At 42.7% G+C, this 15,291-nt stretch overlaps 1 protein-coding gene across 4 annotated transcripts in view; it reads left to right on the top strand.

Annotated features, from left to right (window-relative positions):
• Positions 1 to 743: 743 nt before the first annotated feature.
• The window catches only part of LOC106587568 (granule associated Rac and RHOG effector protein 1), a 44,450-nt gene continuing 29,902 nt past the window's right edge, over positions 744 to 15,291 (top strand). The window contains exon 1 of one of the 4 annotated variants that reach the window (XM_014176082.2): positions 744 to 780. The gene's annotated coding sequence lies outside the window, so the exon portion shown is untranslated. Of the gene's footprint in view, positions 781 to 1,903; positions 2,050 to 15,291 lie in introns of those variants that run through there. The other 3 variants (XM_014176085.2, XM_014176081.2, XM_014176083.2) reach the window with 3 other exon arrangements.

The raw sequence follows: 15,291 nt of genomic DNA, 5'->3' as shown, positions 1-15,291 counted from the left end.
ATTATAAAATGGAGTGACAACAGTATCAATGAATAATTAAATACAACTTCTACAGTTACATAAACGTCAGTGCACACCAGTAAAATCTAATTAATACACTCTAATAGCCTCCAGATGTGATACTATTTTTATAAAATTATGTTTATAAACATAGGACCAAGGGAAATCTCAATTCATGCTGAATATTGTAGCTCCGGATGATAATTATATTATTAGAACAGCATCAATGTGTGGACCACCTAAGTGCATCTCGTCCAGTGGGAGACATGTTAGTGTCGAATCTTTGTCGCACGCTAGTGTTTGATAAGTGATACTTCACCTTTTCAGTTTAAAAAGACCACTAGAGGGCGGATAACTCCACGGAATAAACATAAATACCCTTGTGCGAGAATTCGAGTCTTGTAGCAAAAACATTTTTTACTGTTTCAGTGGGATTGTTTATAAATACACCTAATCGATTCAAATAATGATCAAATTAGTTATCAAAAGCGTCATGTATTGTTCTTCCACACTTGAATTTGTAACCAATGTCATGCCATATTATCTACATAAAACATAATCTTTGTGATGAAGTAATGATGTTATAAAAATATGTTTATATCTGAAGCTTTCATCTTTGCATTCGCTTCAGTTCGAATTCGCTGTTTTGAGTGTGTCTGATCCGTGTGATCTAGCGATGTTTGTAATTTAGCTCACGTGCTCTGGTTTATATAGAGAAACGTCACATCCGTTGTATACAGACTTCATTCGCTGTCAAGAGGGTGGATGCCTAGCTAGCTGGTAAGTGATGCGCTTATCAACTGTACTTTCATTAAAAACGTTTTATCAAAAGCTTTTAACAAATTTCCTCCCGTCACAAATAACAGTTGTTGTAACAACGAATAATACCCTAGTGTCCCAGTTGTATTAGGTTTGTTTTTTTATTGTGTTCTAGCTTAAAAAAACGTGTCGCAGAGCGCTAGCTACAGTACCTAGATAGCTAATGCTAACATTAGTTGTCGATAGCTAACTAGCTAGTTAGCTGTGGTCTTTGGGAGTTATGTTGCAGTTCAGTAGCTACAAGAAACCTACAATTTAGCAACAGTTTCAAGAAATTCTAAGACATTCAAACTATGAATGCTTGGTAGTGAACTGGCTTTTAGTATTTATTTTAAGATATCCCTGATATAATGTAAATGTGCACTAACTAACGTTAACTAGTGTGATTTGATTAATTGGTTTTGGGACATTATTTTTGCATTTTTGTCTTTGCCCTTCCAGCGAGGCAATTTCAAGGAGGGTCTGGGAAGATAACTAGCCAGCTAACTAACGCTAGGTAACTAAGCTAGGTAAACTTGTCTAAGGAGGGGGCAAACATGTTTACAATAGGTATGGAATCCTTCTAATAGTCTATGGTATTCTGCCAATTTACAGCCTACTAGTTACTTGGCTGCTAACGTGAGATCTTTGGGTGTGTGGTTTATGGGGGCTAGTGGTTAGAGCGTTGGGCCAGTAACCGAAAGGTTGCCGGATCGAATCCCCGAGCTGACAGGGTAAAAATCTGTCGTTCTGCCCCTGAACAAGGCAGTTGTTCAGGGGCACTGTTCCACGGTAGGCGGTCATTGTAAATAAGAATTTGTTCTTAACTGACTTGCCTAGTTAAATAAAGGTGAAATAAAACATGCTTTTCCAAACCGGATAGCGTTTGTTACGGTGATCTTTTCTTATGTATTTTGTGTAACTATTATGTTGCCGAACTTTTTCTCCACTCGAGCCTGACAGGCGATTTCGTTGTAGTTTAGGGCGTTAAAAGGCTGTATTAATAGCTTGCAACATAGTGCCCCGTGTTGTCTGCATGAGTTTCGATGAAACCGGCGTACTGCGCTTGCGGAGATAATATTCCACCTTCCTGCTAAATAGTGATCAGATTCATAAATACTAGCCTACGAGCTACGTCTATGCATTTTTCTATGCTTCAAAGCTGGTTAACTCGGCTCACTTCAACTGACCACACAACCGACTAGTACCAAGCTGGTCGGATTTGAAAGAGGATCACCGATTTTATAGTAGGTAAAATCTAGTGTGGCTTTTTATAACTAGCGAGCCGGGTGGGCATTTTTGCGACCTCTTTACTTGAAAGAAAAATAAACCTCCCCACAACTGGTCTTCCGAGCTCATATCTGCTTACTGTAGTTAGTTAGATATCTACTGACTTTACGCTCGTGATCTATCGGTATTTAGCCGTGCTAGTATATATAGGTTGAGTTATGTCTCGCTTTCATAAACATTTGCTTGTGTGTTATAGCAAGCTAACCAGTGAGTGACAGCCGGAGCAAGCTTGCTGCATCCTCAGAACGGTAGTAGCCCTTACTATCCGTTGCATTTGGTAGCTTGCTTGATAGATAACATCAATAATGCTGCACCGTTGTTTTCGATATTCTACATTGATCTGGGTATTGCATGATTTGTTTAATGTTATAGTTTTTTGCTTGGGTGGTAATGTTGGATTGAGAATTTGATACATTTTGCAAAGATATAGACCAGTAAGTAGTACAGTATCGAACAACTCGAATGAAATTGTATTTGTCACGTGCCAAATACGACTACCGTGAAATACTTGCTTGCTTAGGAGTCCTTCCCAACGATGCAGTTCAATAATAAAATGATAACTTGGAATAAAATACACAAGAATGGCGATACAGTATATACAGGGAGTACCAGATCAATGTTCAGAGAGGTACAAGGTATTTTTGGTAGATATGTACATGAAGGCAGGGTAAAGTGACTAGGAATCAGGATGGATAATAATAAGAGTAAAGAACAGAGCAGCAGCAAATTATGAGTGTTAAAGTGTGTGTGTGTGGGGGGTTTTGTGTCAATGTAGTGTGCGTGCTTGCGCATAGGGTCAGTGCAGATAGTTTGGGTACCATTAGTTGGCTATTTAGCAGTCTTATAGGTAGAAGCTCTCGGAGCCTGAGCCGATGCTCCAGTACCATTTTCCCAACGGTAGCAGAGTGAACAGTCTGGCTTGGGTGGCTGGAGTCTTTGCCAATCGGGCATTCCTGATATAGTGGTCCTGGATGGCAGGAAGCTCGGCCCCAGTGACGTACTAGGCTGTCCGCACCACCCTCTGTAGAGCTTTGAGGTCAAGGGTGGTGCATTTACCATACAGAGTGGTGATGCAGCCAGTCAAGATGCTCTTGTTGGTGCTGTTGTCCAAGGTCTTGGCATGGGTCCGTTCAGCCTGAGGGGGAAGGGGCTTTGCCTTGCCCTCTTCATGACTGTGTGTGTGGAACATCCTTAGTGATGTGGACGCCAAGGAACTTGAAGCTCTCAACCCACTCCACAACAGCCCCGTCGATGTTCATGGGGGCATGCTCTCCCCTCTTTGTATTTATTTAACCAGGTAGGCCAGTTGAGAACAAGTTCTCATTTACAACTGCGACCTGGCCAAGATGGAGCAAAGCAGTGCGACATAAACAACAGTTACACATGGGATAAACAAACGTCGAGTCAATAACACAATAGAAAAACCTGTGTACAGTGTGTGCAAATGAAGTAAGGAGGTAAGGCAATAAATAGGCCAATAGTGGCTAAGTAATTACAATTTAGCAATTTACACTGGAGTGATATGTGCAGATGAGTATGTGCAAGTAGAAAAATACTGGTGTGCAAACGAGTACAAAAATTGGTTGGATGGGCTATTTACAGAGGGGCTGTGTACAGCTGCAGGGATCGGTAAGCTGCTCTGACAGCTGATGCTGAGTTAGTGAGGGACTTATACATCCAACTTGAGTGATTAAAAAAATAAGTGTGTGTGTGTATATATATATTTTTTAATTGCAATTCATTCCAGTCATAGGCAGCAGAGAACTGGAAGGAAAGGCGGCCAAAGCAGGTGTTGGCTTTGGGGATGACCAGTGAAATATACCTGCTGGAGTGCGTGCTATGGGTGGGTGTTGCTATGGTGACCAGTGAGCTGAGATAAGGCGGCGCTTTACCTAGCAAAGACTTATAGATGACCTGGAGCCAGGGGGTTTGGCGACGAATATGTAGCGAGGACCAGCCAACAAGAGCATACAAGTCGCAGTGGTGGGTAGTAAATGGGGCTTTGGTGACAAAACGGATGGCACTGTGATAGACTGCATCCATTTTGCTGAGTAGAGTGTTGGAGGGTATTTTGTAAATGACATAGTCGAGGATCGGTAGGAAGGTCAGTTTTACGAGGGTATGTTTGACAGCATGAGTGAAGGAGTCTTTGTTGCCAAATTGGAAGCCAATTCTAGATTAAATTTTGGATTGGAGATGCTTAATGTGAGTCTGGAAGGAGAGCTTACAGTCTAGCCAGACACCTAGGTATTTATAGTTGTCCACATATTCTAGGTCAGAACCGTCCAGAGTAGTGATGCTAGTCGGGCAGGCAACGATCGGTTGAAGAGCATGCACTTTGTTTTTACTAGCATTTAGGAGCAGTTGGAGGCCACGGAAGGAGTGTTGTATGGCATTGAAGCTCGTCTGGAGGTTAGTTAAGTGTCCAAAGAAGGGACAGATGTATACAGAATGGTGCCGTCTGCGTGGAGTTGGATCAGAGAATCACCAGCAGCAAGAGCGACATCGTTGATATATACAGAGAAAAGAGTCGGCCTGAGAATTGAACCCTAGAGTCTGCCAGAGGTGCGGACAACAGGCCCTCCGATTTGACACACATGAACTCTATCTGAGAAGTAGTTGGTGAACCAGGCGAGGCAGCCATTAGAGAAACCAAGGTTGTTGTCTGCCGATAAGAATGCGGTGATTGACAGAGTCGAAAGCCTTGGCCAGGTCGATGAAGACTGCTGCACAGTACTGTCTTTTATCGATAGCGGTTATGATATCGTTTTGAACCTTGAGCGTGGCTGAGGTGCACCCGTGACCAGCTCGGAAACCAGATTGCATAGCGGCGAAGGTACGGTGGGATTTGAAATGGTCAGTGATCTGTTTGTTCACTTGGCTTTCGAAGACTTTAGAAAGGCAGGCCAGGATGGATATAGGTCTGTAACAGTTTGGGTCTAGAGTGTCTCCCCCTTTGAAGAGGGATGACCATGGCCGCTTTCCCAATCTTTAGGAATCTCAGACGATATGAGAGAGGTTGAACAGACTAGTAATAGGTGTTGTAACAATGGCGGCGGATAATTTTGGGAAGAGAGGGTCCAGATTGTCTAGCTGAGCTGATTTGTAGGGATCCAGAATTTGCAGCTTTTTCAGAACATCAGTTGTCTGGATTTGGGTGAAGGAGAAGCAGGGGGGGTCTTGGGCCAGTTGCTACGGGGGTGCAGAGCTGTTGGCCGGGGTTGGGGTAGCCAGGTGAAAAGCATGGCCAGCCGTAGAGATGCTTATTAAAATTCTCAATTATCGTGGATTTATCTTTCTCCTATAGTGCACAATCATCGCCTTGGTCTTATTGAGGTTGTTGTCTTTGCACCACACTGCTAAGTCTCTGATCTCCTTCTTATAGGCTGACTCATCGCCGCCGGTGATCAGACCTACCACCGTGTTGTCGGCAAACTTGATGATAGTGTTGGAGTCGTTCGTGGCCACAGTTTTGGGTAAACAGGGAGGACACTAAGCACAAACCCCGAGGGACCCCCGTGTTGAGGGTCAGCGTTTCTGAGATGTTGCTAGTGCTGTGACGATTATGGAATTTTGGGTAATTGTTATGCAAATAGACACTGTCATTATCATAATTGTCATTTTAAATGTTTTGAGCTTATAATGCCGCTTTGAAAATGATCTACGACATACGTAATGAATAAAACACAGCTTTGGTGACACCAGATTTAAAAAATGAATGGTTTTGACCGCTTGGGACTTTTGGAAATTAAGCTTCTCTTTCCGACTGTGCCGTTTTGCTCGTAAAATGATTACCAATTTTACCCACTTCATGTAAAACTTAAAGTTTAGCCAATAGCAGTTATCTGCTTGAATATAAAGTTAAATTCCCCCTTCTCCTAAAAATGAATGTACTAAGACTATTATAACGAATTGCTTTTGTTCATGGTTATTGTCCATAATTGTCAGTTACCCGATTATCTGAAAATTGAGCCAGCCCTAGTTGTTGCATACCCTCACCACCTGGGGCTGGCCTGTCAGGAAGTCCAGGATTCAGTTGCAAAGGGAGGGGTTCAATCCCAGGGTCCCTATCTTGTTGATTAACGATGAGCTGTAGTCCATGAACAGCGTTCTCACAGTTATTTCCCCACCTTTGTGTGGCTGAATGTTACACACACAAGACACATTCAATCAGTACTGTCCAACTCAACTGACTATCTTATTAAAGGATTTGAATAATCCCCTCATATGTGCTACTACAACAGAGGTCTTTGGTTTTGTTGTTGATCTGAAGGCAGGTTCTATTGCTATGTCTGCCTTCTGTGGTCATGTGGAATGTATTTCCTGTTTGGGTTGCTGCAGTTTGGCGAGAGAGAGGGGTGGGGGGAAAGTGTGACCTTCTACCGAATATCTTGTTGCTCCACAAGTGATCTGAAGAATGGGGAAGTTTTTACCAATATAAACATCTCTCATTTTTGGGCCATTTTTATCATTGTGGAATCATGTTGTCAATGCTGCTGTCTCTGGTTTTGATTATATATAAAAAACAAAATAGGCCAACTACACTGTTAGTAGCCTAAATGTGTCACTGAGTTTGAGTACAGACCAAGTTTTGGGCATCTCAGCTCTCCTCTGTAGTAAACCAACATTTCCAACACACATTTGTCACAGCCCCCTCTTTACCCTTGGGTTTCTGTTTGCTTTGAGCTTGTCACATTTTAAGACATTGCATTATTGGCTGTCGTCCAAAGCTTGAGGAGATATTCTACTTAACAGAAGTTTGTTTTACTGCATGCAGATTGAAGAAACTATCCTCTATGGAGATTGACTTGATTTAAACCATGTTTTTATGCAAGTAAAGTCATGCTGTATAATTTAATAAAATGATGGAAACAGGAAAATTAGGCAAAATTGTTTGACATGGTGACATGACGCTGTAAGGTTGGCACACCTGTATTTGGGGAGTTTCTCTCATTCCTCCAAGCTCTGCTAGGTTGGATGGGGAGTGTTGCTGCACAGCGATTTTTCAGGTTTGATCAGGTTCAAGTCCAGTCTCTTGCTGGGCCACTCAAGGACATTCAGAGACGTGTCCCGAAGCCACTCCTGCATTGTCTTGGCTGTGTGCTTAGGGTTGTTGTCCTGTTGGAAGGTGAACCTTCGCCCCAGTCTGAGAACTTGAGCGCTCTTCATCAAGGTTCTCTCAGTACTTTGCTCTGTTCATCTTTGCCTTGATCCTGACTAGTCTCTCAGTCCTTGCCACTGAAAAACATCCCCACAGCATGATGGTGCCACCACCATGCTTCACCGTAGGGATGGTGCCAGGTTTCCTTCAGGAGTGACGCTTGGCATTCAGGCCAAAGAGTTTAATCTTGTTTTCATCAGACCAGATCATCTGGTTTCTCATGGTCTGAGTCCTTTAGGTGCCTTTTGGCAAACTCCAAGTGGGCTGTCATGTGCTATTTACTGAGGAGTGGCTTTCGTCTGGCCACTCTACCATAAAGGCCTGACTGGTGGAGTGCTGCAGAGATGGTTGTCCTTCTGGAAGGGTCTCCCATCTCCACAGAGGAACTCTGGAGCTCTGTTAGAGTGACCGTCGGGTTCTTGGTCACCTCCCTGACCAAGGCCCTTCTCCCCCGATTGCTCAGTTTGGCCGGGCGGCCAGCTCTAGGAAGTGTCTTGGTAGTTCCAAACTTCTTCCATTGAGTAATGATTGAGGCCACGATGTTCTTGGGGACCTTCAATGCTGCAGAAATGATTTGGTACCCTTCCTCAGATCTGTGCCTCAACACAATCCTGTCTCGGCGCTCTATGGACAATTTCTTCAACCTCATGGCTTGGTTTTTGCTTTGACATGCACTGTCAGCTGTGCGACTTTTTATATAGACAGGTGTGTGCCTTTCCAAATCATGTCCAATCAATTGAATTTACCACAGGTGGACTCCAATCAAGTTGTAGAAACATCTCAAGGATGATCAATGGAAACAGGATGCACTTGAGCTTAATTTTGAGTCTCATAGCAAAGTGTCTGAGTAATTATGTAAATAAGGTATTTCTTTATTTTTAATACATTAGCAAACAAATCTAAACCTGCTTTTGCTTTGTCATTGCTGAGGATTTTTTTATTTAATCAATTTTAGAATAAGGCTGTAAAGTAACAAAATGTGGAAAAAGTAAGGGGTCTGAATATTTTCCGAATGCACTGTGTGAAATGTCACCATGCACTGATTTTTTTATTTTATTTGTTTATTTTTTATGCATCAAGTCAGTTTGGTGGAAACACTACTGGTAAGAAAATGCGCTTATTTTCTTTATGCAGATTTTAGAATATTGGCAATTGGCCCAATATTCACCTGGATTTGTTTACCTGTAGAGAGAGGACTTTGTCAGACTGTGTCTTCTAACACTTACTGAGAAGCTCTGGTTTGTTGCATCATGCTCGACATAGATAAACCCTCTTATCGCAGATATCCCTGTTGATTTATGTCACAGCTCTGTTGCTATGGAAATAAATGCATTGCTCTGCAGATTTACATTTTTACATTTTTTTTTTCTTACATTTTAGTCATTTAGCAGACGCTCTTATCCAGAGCGACTTACAAATTGGTGCATTCACCTATAATATCCAGTGGAACAACCACTTTACAATAGTGCATCTAAATCTTTTAAGGGGGGGGTTAGAAGGATTACTTTATCCTATCCCAGGTATTCCTTGAAGAGGTGGGGTTTCAGGTGTCTCCGGAAGGTGGTGATTGACTCCGCTGTCCTGGCGTCGTGAGGGAGCTTGTTCCACCATTGGGGTGCCAGAGCAGCGAACAGTTTTGACTGGGCTGAGCGGGAACTGTGCTTCCTCAGAGGTAGGGGGGCCAGCAGGCCAGAGGTGGATGAACGGAGTGCCCTTGTTTGGGTGTAGGGCCTGATCAGAGCCTGAAGGTATGGAGGTGCCGTTCCCCTCACAGCTCCGTAGGCAAGCACCATGGTCTTGTAGCGGATGCGAGCTTCGACTGGAAGCCAGTGGAGAGAGCGGAGGAGCGGGGTGACGTGAGAGAACTTGGGAAGGTTGAACACCAGACGGGCTGCGGCGTTCTGGATGAGTTGTAGGGGTTTAATAGCACAGGCAGGGAGCCCAGCCAACAGCGAGTTGCAATAATCCAGACGGGAGATGACAAGTGCCTGGATTAGGACCTGCGCCGCTTCCTGTGTGAGGCAGGGTCGTACTCTGCGAATGTTGTAGAGCATGAACCTACAGGATTGGGTCACCGCCTTGATGTTGGTGGAGAACGACAGGGTGTTGTCCAGGGTCACGATTTCTGTGTTCACTCTCTCCCTGACCACTGATCCAACGCCTGACTAGCCCTGTCTCTGACCATGGATCAGTTTTTAGTTTTTGTCAGTGTAACTGATGTATTGATCAGCAGATCCCTTTTTAATTTTGTTACGTGTGAGAGAGTGAGCCCAATAGTCACAAGATATCTATTTTTGCCTTTTGTCTCATGGCTTTGTCTATTCTTTCAACTAACTGGACGAACCAGAGTGATATTTCCATTAACAAAGCATTCTAGTGTTGCTCATGCTGCAATGCTTAGAATATGCTGTTCTCTCAGACTCTCATCAGAGTTTAGAATGTCACAATGGAATCTTTGATGGTGGTTAGGGGGAGGGGGGTGTAATGAATCCCAGATGAACAGGAATGTTTCTAGTGTTCCATGTTTTTTTGTTTTCACTTAATTTTGGCTATGAAATATGACTACCATTACAATGTACGGTAGGCATGAAGAGTTTTTTTATTTTATAAAAAAAAACAATTAGTTTGATGGCAGCTTTTAGCAAAAGTGGCAGGACTTTTGTTTTGCAATTTTTCACTGGAGTGTCTGATTGGTGGCCCCCGAGGGCTAGTCTCTCAGATGAATTCCTAGATCCTGAGGGAAGCGGCACTCTCAAGAATGTCATATAAAAACAGGTGTAGCAGCAGGAAGGAACGCCTAATGTTACCCAGGTTTGAACCTCTTGAAAACTACCCCTAGGAAAGACAGTAACCAGGTCCCATTTCAAACCGTATTCCCTTCCCCTTCGGTGTTCACAGATCTGAAATAGCTTGATAGATGATTCATTCCATCTACTCCCTCCAATCAGCTAGGTTGAGGGTCTGACATAATCCTTCAACTACCAATGTCTTTCAGACATGTGAAGGCTGGGGCTACTGGGTCAGAAATTAAGCCATACAAGTGGAGGTTATCCTCACTTGCCTCATCCTGTATTTCTCAATAACATATATTTAAACCTCTGTGCCCTCTAATCAGTGCTAACCCTAAATGAGATTTCTCTCGAGACCAAACAATTAATTCTTGCTCTATTCCCATACAGTAGACTACATCAAATGAAACAGCAATAGTATTTTTGTGTGTCAGGAGAATGATTTCCATACATAATCTCTGCTTCATATTTGTAGAAAGTAAATGTTAGGCATGGCATATACATGGTACTGTACATTTGTGGCTTTTCTGTTTATTGGCAGAAAAATCACATTGATGAATAGGCCTCATGCATGCCACAGCCACATTGCCTAGGCTCTGACAGTGGTAGTGCCAATAACAACTTTCAAAATGTCTGAAAGAGAAGCCCTAGGACTCTCTTTTTGTGGAGCTTATACGTAGGCAGAGTAAGTGTCAACAACATCCCTTCCTAGGATATTAACAGTTTCCTGACACCAATACAGATGAATTAGGCCTATTCCTAAACAGCTTATACTTATACCTTTTGAACAATAAATCCTACTTCATGTGTGTCTGGGTGTCATTCCAGCTATTGAAAATCAAAGGCTAGAGCTGTCATTCAGGTCAGGCCTAGTACAAGATGCTACAAGGTTATTTTCCCCTTTGACTTACCCATGGACTGCTCAAATCTAGGCCAAATAGAAGGTACAACATTTGCGTCTCAGGAGGCATTTCCATTTGTCAGACACATAGCTAGTCTTGACCTGATAGCTTTCTTGGTTTAAAAATATAGTATTCTTGGGGGAATTGATCATTCATTGATATTTTGATAAGTTAGCCTAGCTAGCAGCAGGGAATCTTTCAGAATGCACAAGCAATTTCCTGTAGGTTCATATCAAGCAAAATGAATGATTCCCCAATGACCTTTTTTTGTAGTTACACATACTTAAGATGGTTACATAACACAAATATACAGTGGCAAGAAAGTATATGAACCCTTTGGAATTACCTGGATCACATCAAATTTGATCTGATCTTCATCTAAGTTACAACAATAGACAAACCTAGTGTGCTTAAACTAATAACATTCAAATTATTGTATTCAATATAGACGAAAAATACATTTAAACATTCAGTGTAGGTTGGGAAAAGTATGTGAACCCCTAGGCTAATGACTTCTCTAAAAGCTAATTGGAGTCGGCTAACAGTAGTGTCCAATCAATGAGATGAGATTGGAGTTGTTGGTTAGAGCTGCCTTGCCCTATTAAAAAACACTCTCAAAATTTGAGTTTGCTATTCACAAGAGGCATTGCCTGATGTGAACCATGCCTCGAACAAAAGAGATCTCAAAATACCTAAGATTAAGAACTGTTGACTTGTATAAAGCTGGAAAGGTTTACAGAAGTATCTCTAAAAGCCTTGTTCATCATTCCACGGTAAGAAAAATTGCCTGTAAATGGAAGTTCAGCACTGTTGCTGCTCTCCCTAGGAGTGGCCGTCCTGCAAAGATGACTGCAAGAAAGCAGAATGTTCAATGAGGTTAAGAAGAATCCTAGAGTATCCGCTGAAGACTTACAGAAATCTCTGGAACATGCTAACATATCTGACGAGCCTACAATACGTAAAACACTAAACAAGAGTGGTGTTCATGGGAGGACACCACGGGGGGGGACGACATCTGAAGTTTGCAAAAGTGTACCTGGATGTTCCACAGCGCTACTGGCAAAATATTCTGTGGACAGATGTAACTAAAGTTTAGTTGTTTGGAGAAAAGGCACAGCACACCAACATCAAAACCTCATCCCAACTGTAAAGTATGGTGGAGGGAGCATCATGGTTTGGAGCTGCTTTGCTGCCTCAGGGCCTGGACAGCTTGCTATCATGGACGGAAAAATGAATTCCCAAGTTTATCAAGACATTTTGCAGGAGAATGTTAGGCTGTCTACCAATTTGAAGCTCAACAGAAGTTGGGTGATGCAACAGGTCAATGACCCAAAACACAGAAGTAAACCAATAGAATGGCTTCAACTGATGAAAATACACCTTCTGGAGTGGCCTAGTCAGTCCTGACCTCAACCCGATTTGAGATGCTGTGGCATGATCTCGAGCGGTTCATACTAGACATCCCAAGAATATTGCTGAACTGATATAGTTTTGTAAAGAGGAATGGTCCAAAATTCTTCTTGACTGTTGTGAAGGTCTGATCCGCAGCTACAAAAAACAATTGGTTGAGGTTATTGCTGCTAAAGGAGGGTCAACCAGTTATTAAATCCAAGGCTTCACATACTTTTTCCACCCTGCACTGTGAATGTTTACACGGTGTGTTCAATAAAGGCATGAAAATGTATAATTGTTTTATTAGTTTAAGCAGACTGTTTATCTATTGTTGTGGCTTAGATGATGAGCAGATCAAATTTTATGACCAATTTATGCAGAAATCCAGGTAATTCCAAAGGGTTCACCTACTTTTTCTTGCCACTGTAGCATTGTAATACGTCTCAGATGAAGGACGCCCCATAAATCCAGACTGTTGCGCTGTCAGTCTCTAGTATGGGGGATGGTGCACTGAGTGTAATAGACTGTCATAAGGGGCTTCCAGAGGGGAAGTCTCAGCCTGCTGTATCCTGGGAAACCAATGCAAGCCTGCTCTCAGCTATTTTTCTCCCTGTGAGTCTGTCAGAGGGGCTAAAGTTCTTCGTCACTGCGACTGATTTCCTTCATATGGATTCTGGAGAGGCCATTTCTTTTGTAGATGACATAGAACAACAATGCTTCAGTATGTATTAAGCTATGAAATAAATTCCAAAATTAATGTATTCTGAAATTAGATTTTTTTTCTGTTACGCTGTGTGCGCTGAACTGACATGCATGATTGTTTCTGACACTCCGTTGTTCAGATGAAGGGTTATTAAATAGTCTAAAATGCTCACCATCGTGGTGCTCAACTCAAACAGAGCTGTGTAGCCTACTGTAGCTGCTGGTGATGTAATTCAAAGCCTGTACTTCATCACTCAGGATGTAACTTTCCATTGCTCCTGTTTTTACCATGTAATGTTATAAAAACAAAATCCGACAACCCCATAGTAGAACAGTTGACCTATTTACCTAGTCTGCTTGTTGGTTGTTCTAGAAATATTATTCTCGAGGTGATTTTAATTTGCGGGAGCCATAAGGAGGGAAACATGTATTTTGACAAGTTGTCATTGCAAAACAGTTCTTAATGCCGCAATTGCGGGAAGACCCTTTTGAAGCAGTTTTGGCCTTTGTTAAAAAAAGAGGGGGATCTCATTTGCTACTATGGGTGTGAACTTTAAAAGGAAATTGGGATCCGTAATGTTAAAAATCCCAAACTGAAAAACAGTTTCTATTATTAATTTAAATTGCAGTGTAGTTATCAAAAACCATATTTTCCATGTTAGTCTAACTAGACGATAGGCTATAAAGGCCTGGGGAAATTTGAGGACCAGAGGAAGAGGTGAACTTTAGGTTACTTTAGTGAATTTGTGAGGCAAGCAAGACCGACTTCTTTTTTTTTATCAAGATGCACTATACGCACACACACACAAGTATGTGGACACCCCTTCAAAATAGTTGATTTGGCTATTTCAACCACACCCGTTGCTGACGGGTGTATAAAATCGAGCACATAGCCATGCAATCTCCATAGAAAGACAAACATTGGCAGTAGAATGGCCTTACTGAAGAGCTCAGTGACTTTCAATGTGGTCCTGTCATAAGATGCCACCTTTCCAACAAGTCAGTTTGGCAAATTTCTGCCCTGCTAAAGCTGCCTCGGTCAACTGTAAGTCCTATTATTGTGAAGTGGAAATGTCTTGACGCAACAACAGCTCAACTGCGAGGTGTTAGGCCACACAAGCGCACAGAACGGAAGCAACGTCGGCACAAGAATTGTTCGTCAGGATCTTCATGAAATGTGTTTCCGTGGCCAAGCAGCCGCACACAAGCCAAAGATCACCATGTGCAATGCCAAGCGTTGGCTGGAGAGGTGTAAAGCTCACCGCTAATGAAACGCGTTCTCTGGAGTGATTGAATCACTCTTCACCGTCTGACGGATGAATCCGGGTTTGGCGGATGCAAGGAGAATGCTACCTGCCTGAATGCATAGTGCCAACTAAGGTTTGGAGGAGAAAAAAATAGTGCCAGTGAAGGTAACTCTTAATGCTACAGTATACAATGACGTTCTAGACGATTCTGTGATTCCAAGTTTGTGGCAACAGTTTGGGGAAGGCCCTTTTCCTATATCATCATGACAATGCACAGAAATTGTTTGTCGATCTGTGTGGAAGAACTTGACTGGCCTGCACAGAGCCCTGACCTCAACCCCATCGAACAACTTGGGGATGAATTGGAACGCCCACTGTGAGCCAGGCCTAATCGCCCAACAGTGCCTGACCACAGAGCCCTGACCTCACTAATGCTCTTGTGGCTGAATGGAAGCAAGTCCCTGCAGCAATGTTCCAACATCTAGTGGAAAGCGTTCTCAGAAGAGTGTAGGCTGTTATAGCAGCAAAGGGGGGTACAACTCCATCTTAATGCCCATGATTTTGGAATGATATGTTTGACGAGAAGGTATCCACATACTGTACATCAAAGTATGTGTACCACTTTTCTGCCTGCCTCCTCCTCTCTCTTGCGCTGGCTTGCCTGGGGCGTATTCATTACATTTCTTATATGTAAGCAAACAGAATGAAATGGGAAGGAACTTACCTGAATTTGTCCAATAGAAACTTGTTTTAGTTGCAAAACGTTGCAACTGTTTGGACTAATGATTACACCCCTGCTCTTTCTTCGCTGATGATGCAAGTGTGTGTTCAGTCTTCGGTCTGTGTGTAGAATATCCTATTCATTTATAGGCCCTGCTTTACTGAAGTTGCAAGCCAAGAAATTGCAAGATGCAGCTTTTGGCTGTCTATAAATGGGCCTAGTGCACGGTTCTGCCTGTTGGCCGACTTGCCTATACTGTACCCCTCTCTCTCTCCGTCCCTCGCTAGCT

This window comes from Salmo salar, chromosome ssa26, assembly GCF_905237065.1.
Source record: "Salmo salar chromosome ssa26, Ssal_v3.1, whole genome shotgun sequence".
In the NCBI taxonomy this organism is placed as follows: domain Eukaryota; kingdom Metazoa; phylum Chordata; class Actinopteri; order Salmoniformes; family Salmonidae; genus Salmo; species Salmo salar.
Note: the sequence above shows the minus strand (reverse complement) of the source record. Positions and strands in the feature narration are given on the sequence as shown.